Here is a 7,697-nt window from a genome sequence, read left to right as displayed (position 1 = left end):
GGTAGCAACATTGGTTGAACTAAATATAATAAACAAGACATAACAAACACTTAGAAAAGTGGGTTTTGTTTACTTTATGAAATATATATAAGTATAACAAAAGTCCATATTTCTATACCTTAAACCAAATGATTTTGTATATATTTTCTGATGTTATAATGTTTTAGTTTTTTCTAATAATAGTTTAAAGGAATATTTATTAATATAATCAATTAATTCATTTATGTGTAAAATTACTTTCCCTTAACATTTAGAAAGAGACTTCTGTTAAATGACATTTTTAAATATATGAACTCTTTCTACTGGCTTTGAAATATATATTCATTTTTAATATAATGAATTCCTAATCAGAACCTACAGCTTTGTTCCCTCTGTATTTTATCATGATTTAGGTTAATTTATTATCCCATTGCCCTTTTATATGGATTTTGTTTTCAATGACTCCTTCTTGGCAAGACTTTTTTTCAAAAGTAGAAATCTATTGTAATGTACTTAAGAATCATGCAATTTATAACACTTGTTATCGTCAGTTTCATAAGTCAAATTAGGAAGAAAAGAACCTTATATTTATTCAGTAAACACAAATGTAAAACTACACAGCAAGATTCATTGTTTCAGTGGTTAATGTGCATAATAAGCTATTTTAAATAAGAAGTCCTTTAAGGTAATATGAGTGGACCTAATTTAATTAAATGATAAGCACAATGAACAAAACTGTGCTTCTCTGTAGAAAAAGACAGTACAAGCATGAGCTGCCTTTTCAGTTCATGATTGTCTGCTAGATTTCTACTTCTGCAAACAACCCCAAATTTCATAAGCTTATTTCTTTTAATAAATATTTTATTATATATCTCTTGCGGATTCTGTTTTTTAGGTTGAACTCTAATTGGTTCAACAACTTTTCCCCTTCAGGCTTTACCAAGAATTCCCTGCATATACAAGCTGTTAGAGTAAGCTACATTCAATTTCCAGTATATTCTTATGTACACAGTGGAATATTTTTGTTTCTTCAATTCTCAATTCTAATAGTTGCTTCTATGTCTTCCTCTAAGTCTATTTGTGTGGATATTGATAACGTATGTCTCATGGGTGATCCTGAGATTTTCTCTGCACTTTCAAATTCAGCACAAGCTCAAACCTAAAGTTCCAGTTACTCTAAAGTAAACTGTAATTGCTTGAGACTATATCACATATATAGAAAAAAAAATTAAACACAAAAGTACCATTATTTTAAAACACACATTCTCTTTACAAAAGTATCATCAATATTGAATTATAAAATATTTATGTTTATGGAGAAAGTACAGCATCGTTAATATCAAATTAAAACAAGATAAACAATAAAAAACATAATGAATATCACAACACACTCATGCTATGAAAGCTAATCTAGTTCTAGGATTGAGATCCCATCAAAGTTCCCTGTTCATATCAGTATGCCTGTTATATAATCCTTATTCAGGTCTTGTTTTAGGCAACCAAGCTGGTGAGATGTCTCTGCCATTTCAAGCAGTGAGATTGTCCTATTCTTTTGACTCTTAGAATCTTTCTGTACCCTCTTTTGCTGTGATCCTTAAATCTTATGTAGAAATTTTGTTGGAGATGTTGGCTGGGAACAAGAGGATCCCTTGTCTTCTACATGATAATACATTGTAGTTGTATATTGATAACGATGTCTATCTGTTGCAAAAAGACATTTCATTACTGCTAGGTCTGACTTATACTTAACTATTAGTATAAGAATAAATGTTTTGAATGTAGTTAGAAATTATGCTGGCTTACTAAAATGGCAGTAGTATGTTCTACTACAAGATCAGTGACCTCAAAGCTTCAGGTAGTTAAAGTTAACAGATATCTATCTTGTAAACAGCCATTTATAAACCTGTGGGTTACCACCAAGATATGAATACTAGCATCATACTTTTTTCATTTTATCCTTTTTTCATTTTATTAAAAATAGATCCTTTCTAATACAACATGTATTTATTATATTTTTCCCTCCCATTACTCATCCCAACTCCTCCACACCTCCTCTTCTACCTTGATCCACTCCTTTTTTTTTGTATCTCATTAGAAAAGAACAGGATAGTAATGGATAACAACCAAAAATATGACAAAATAAAATATAATAAGGTGAAGTAAAACCCATCAAATAGAAGTTGGATATGGCAACACAACAGGAGGAAAAGTGTCTCAGGAGCAGATATGAGGGTCAGGGACCTACCTAATGTCAAAGTCAGTATTCCCATTAAAAAACTTTAAGATAATAATATATTTAAAGAGGATCAGGTACAGACCTATGTAAGTCCTGTATTCTATAAGTAAACTTTCTCTCCACTTAATGTCTACTATGGATCCCTGTGTCTGTTTCCATCTGCTACTGGAGGAATTCTGTCTAATTCTCACTGAATAAAGAAGTGAGTATAGCAGAGTATCATTAGAATTAATTAATTAATTTTATTGATACTTTTCATTTGTTTCTTTTTATTAATGATATGTTGTATTTGATTTTGCCCTAGGTTTCTGGGTTTTCAAGTCTCTGTCTGGTTCTTGGTTTCTATAGCAGTGCTAAATATAAATATTTTCTCCTGGAACAGGCCTTAAGTATTATCAGATATTGGTTTGCTACTACCACAAGGTCTATAACACCATTGACCTAGTCTATTTTACAGGCAGAAAAAATTATAGTTCAGAGGTTTTGTAGCTGAGATGGTGTCCATGTTTCTCTTTCAGTAACCTGCAGGGTACTTCTCACACCAAAGTTACTAGTATATAGAGGTATGGGTTCCATGTAGGAACCAGCCTAACAATGTCTAATGAATGATGTGTATGTTGTCCTCAGCAATAGATCCGTGCTATCAGTTTGTAGAGAACAGCCTTTTGTTTAAGCAATAGCATAGGTTATTTGGTAATTTCTAGGGTACCCCTTTGGTTAACAACTCAACTGAATACATACAGTCCCACCACTGTAAGCTTTACCTGGAAAAAAGAGATGGTCAATTGAGATTTCATTTCCTGTATTACTGGCAGTTCTCATTGGGATAGTCATCATAAATTCAAGGAGCTACACCTGCACGAGGTTTACAACACCACTACACCAAATCCATCCAATTCTATTCATCTCTGCTTGCATTCACTCCTTTCAATTCATCTCCTCCTTACCTGAGCCTATCCCCTCTCATCTCTACCACTTCTGCTCTGCCAAAGACATCTATTAAATTCTAAAACCCTACTAGGGATGTACTTATAACCTGTATTAGTCAGGGTTCTCTAGAGTCACAGAACTTATGGTAGTCTCTGTGTAGTAAAGGAATTTATTGATGTCTTACAGTCTGTAGTCCAACACCCAACAAAGGTCAGCAACAGCTGTGAATGGAAGTCCAAGGATCTAGCAGTTGCTCAGTCGCACAAGGCAAGCAGGCAAAAAAGAGCAAGCCTTCCTTCTTCCAATGTCCTTATATAGGTCTCGAGCAAAAGGTGTGGCCCAGATTAAAGGTGTGCCACCACACCTTTAATCCCAGAAGACCTTGAACTCATAGATCTTCCTATCTTCTGGGATTCATAGCCACTATGCCTCAAGATCTCCATGCCAAGATTTAGGTCAGAAACTTGAATCTCTCAGCCTCCACAGTAGGGCCACAGGTGAGCCTTCTAATTCTGGATTGTCGTTCATTTCAGATATAGTCAAGTTGACAACCAGGAATAGCCACTACATACCCCCACTTAGAACAATCCTTAACATCTAAACTCTCTGGGTCTATAGGTTTTAGCTTGGCTATTGAAAGATCCCTAGAGCTAGGGAGACCCTCACTCAAGTCTTGGGATGACACGACTACCCATTAACTCACGAGAGACCGATCTTGCTGCAAGCACACGAGGTTTATTTGGGATAGGCCAGTACAGGGGTCGATCTTGTAACCTTGCAGGCCAGAGGAGTTCGACCCTGAACACAAGAAGTGAGGGGTATTTAAAGGAAAAAAATCACAAACTGGGGGGGAGGGGTGAGGGGGTTACCAAGGAAACATAACAAAAAACAGTGGAAAATTTCAGAGGGACCCAACCCAAGGTAATCAGTCAGTTAGGGAGGGGAATATATTCCTTCCTGGATTGTAATCTTCATCTATTGGTCGGCAAGGTGGAGAGCCTAGTAAACCAGTAGACCTTCATTCCTAGTTCCACCCTCATTGTGGATCAGTCAGGAGGGGCAGGTATTGGAAACCAGAGCCCTGAGGCTCTGAGTTAGCCAAGTTCCTGAGCTGGCTAGTCTACATTCTTGGCTCTTTACAGAGGTTTTCCATGTCCTTTTAGGTAAAGGTTATACATTATACATTCTCACCAATACATTTCTATTAAATGCTCTCATTTTAAAATTCTAGAATTCTCCAGCCTTTCACTATCATTTAGTAAATGGCAAATATCTCCCAATAAGTGAATACATACTATATTTTCTTTCTGGGTCTGGATTACTTGACTCAGAATGATTGTTTTCTAGTTCCATCCATTTGCCTGAAAATATAATAGAATTTTTAAGAAGCCTGACTCCATTGTGTTACTATAGCACATTTTCTTTATCCATTCTTCTCTTAAGGAAAATCTAGGTTGTTTAGAGTATCCCACTTCTAGACGTAAGCCAAAATGATATGGTTGAACAGTTGTTCTTCTGGTAGGGGGGCTTATGCTTTTAGTATATGTCCAAGTGTACTATACCTGGGTCATCAGGTAAATCAGTAGGTCAATTTACAATTTTTAGATTAATATTGATTTCAGTAGTGGCTGTACAAGTTTGTATATCCCACACCAAAGACAAAGTGTTCCCCTTGCTCCATGTTTTTCTCAGCATGAGCTGTCATTTATGTTATTGATCTTAGCCACTCTGCCATAGATTATAAAATATAATCTCAATGTACTTTTGATTTGAATTTCACTGAAACAACCAATGTTAAATATGCCTCAAGTTCTTCTAAGCCATCTGAGATTTCTCTATTTGAATTCTCAGTTTATCTCTGTACCCTAGTTTTTAATTTGACTATGAATACAGCTGGATTTATATAAAACCATCCAGTTATACCAGTACCATTTGTTGAAGATGTTTTCCTTTTTTCATTGTATGACATTGGTTTCTTTGGCAAAAGCAGATGCCCAAAGGTGCTTGACTTTACATCTGACTCTTACATTAATTTCTTTCGATCAACCTGCCTGTTTTTATGACAATGCAGTTTTTAATCACTATAGTTCTGTACTAGAGCTTGAAATTAGGGATGGTAATGCCTATAGAAATTCTTTGACTGCACAAGATTGTTTTAGGTAACATTTATTCTTTTGTTTTGACATGAAGTTGAGAACTGCTCTTTCAAGGTCTATAAAGAATTGTGTTGAGATTTTGATTGGATTTGTGTTGATTCTATAGATAGCTGTTTTTGGTAAGGTGTTTTGCTATGTTAATCTTACCAACCCAAGACCACATGAAATCTTTCCATCATCTTCAATTATTTTCTTTAAAGTCTCAAAATTATTGTCATATGAGCATTTCACTTGCTTGGTTAGAGTTATATAACAAGATATTTTTATGACTATTGTGAATGGTGTTATTTCTATAATATATATTTTGGGTCATTAATTATTTGTATAAAGGAAAGCTACTAAATTTTTTAAATTAATGTAGTGTCCAACCACTTTTCTGAAGGTGGTTGTCAGATGTAGAAGTGCCATGGACTGGGTTGCTGCGGGGACCTCCTGTTCCATGGGATGAGCAGAGCTCTAGTCAGGTGGGCAAAGAATTTGGCAAATGACAAACAGTTGACACAAGGAAGTGCTGAGTCTGAGTGTATTTCTCAAAAATGGCATCAGACTTTTACATTCATTACAAAAGAGTAAAGAAAAATCTGGCAGCTCAGCGGTCAGGATACCTCTGAGGCCATCTGAAACACACTGGGTCTAAAGCAGCTACCTCTTCTGGACAGGTGCTGCACCCCCCCCTCCCCTATCCAGAGTGCTCTGGGCAGGGGGTGTGGAGGTTGTGGACCGCATGAGGCTCAGAGCTCGAATCTTGAGTCTTGAAACTCTCCTGCTTCTGCTGACTGCTGTTCTCTCTCTCTCTCTCTCTCTCTCTCTCTCTCTCTCTCTCTCTCTCTCTCTCTCTCCCTCACACACACACACACACATATACACTTGGCTCAAGGTCCTGCCCATTTTTAGTAAAATGCCTACTATGCTAATCTTCTGGGCTAGTAAAGGGACAGGGGGTCCCATTCTTGCTAATTCCTAGGAGTGGCTCAGCTGACTGAAAGTGAGGATTCTACTTGACCTTGCCCTGGGATAAGTCTCCCATTCTGTAAGCTTCAATGCCTTACCACTTTATAATCTTTCTAACAATGTCAGAGGCAATTAGTCTGGATGGGTAACATTCTTTACGAAATTCCAAGCCAGGGTTTGGATAAGATGTTGGAACATTGGTAAATGTCAGAGAGCAATGTCCAATTTTGTCTAGCTATTAGTAGATCATATCTTGGTGAGCACCTAGCACATGAGAACTTCCATCGACCATGGCAAGGACAAATCTGGAAAGACATCTGAGTTAGGGGATGCCATCCAGAAGGCTGGCTTCCTTTGAAGCTGTACACCACTGCTCTGTGGACAAACTTTTGGGCTTGTCAAAAGACTTCACTGGAGTGGGTGTTGAATAGAAGTTCACTGGTAAAAATTTTGGACTCCCTCATGTATACTATCATATGTATGAATAGTGACACTTTGAATTATATTTTTTTTCCAATTTGTATCCCCTGGATCTCCTTAGATGTCTTATTTCTTTAGCTAAAACTTCACATAGTTTATTGAATAGATACAGAGAGAGTGGGCAGCTTTACCTTGTCCCTCATTTTAGTGGCATTGCTCTTTCTTTCCATTTATGTTGGCTATCAGACTGCTATATATTGCTTTTATTGTAACTGGGTATATGCCTTATAACTCTGATGTTTTCAAGACATTTATTGTGAAGAAGTGTCAAAGGCTTTTTAATATCTAATGAAATAATCAATGATTTTTTTTTATTTCAGCTTGTTTATATGGTAGAATATACTGATGGATTTTCGTATGTTGAACCATACCTGAATCTCTGGGATGAAGCTCTTTTTTGTTGTATAGTTTACTTCTAGCCCTATATTCTGATTTATTTATTTTTTATCATTGTTGCTGAAGTATATTTCTCGTATGATGAAGAATGATAGATCTTGTTTCATTACTTAAAAAATTTCATTCAAAGTCTGTGGAGAGGATAAAATATTTGAATCTTGAATATGTTAAAAGTTCTCAAATTTTAGCAGTTAAAAAAATTAAACAACACAATGAGAGTGTAGCTAAAGGAGACAAATTAATATATATTTTTTAAAAAGGGTATTGTAATAAGAGCATAAAGAGATTCCACATCCTTAGATGTTGGTGAAGTGCAACAAGAAACCACAATAAGGTGCATATACTGCAATAGGCTACAAATTGTAATAGCGAGACTTAAGCTCATAAACTATTACATATAGATGATACTCAGGGAATTCATGTGTGTGTGTGTCTTTTATGGCTTTATTATTAGGTCTGATAATAGTGGGGGGGTTGGTTTTTGGTTTTGTTTGTTTGTTTTTTTGGTTTTTGTTTTTGTTTTTGTTTTTTTTGTTTTGTTTTGTTTTTTGGGTTTTTTTTTTTTTTTT

The sequence above is a fragment of the Mastomys coucha genome, unplaced genomic scaffold (assembly GCF_008632895.1).
Source record: "Mastomys coucha isolate ucsf_1 unplaced genomic scaffold, UCSF_Mcou_1 pScaffold7, whole genome shotgun sequence".
Lineage (NCBI taxonomy): Eukaryota > Metazoa > Chordata > Mammalia > Rodentia > Muridae > Mastomys > Mastomys coucha.
The sequence above is the reverse complement of the archived record's forward strand: the minus strand, read 5'-3'. Positions refer to the sequence as shown.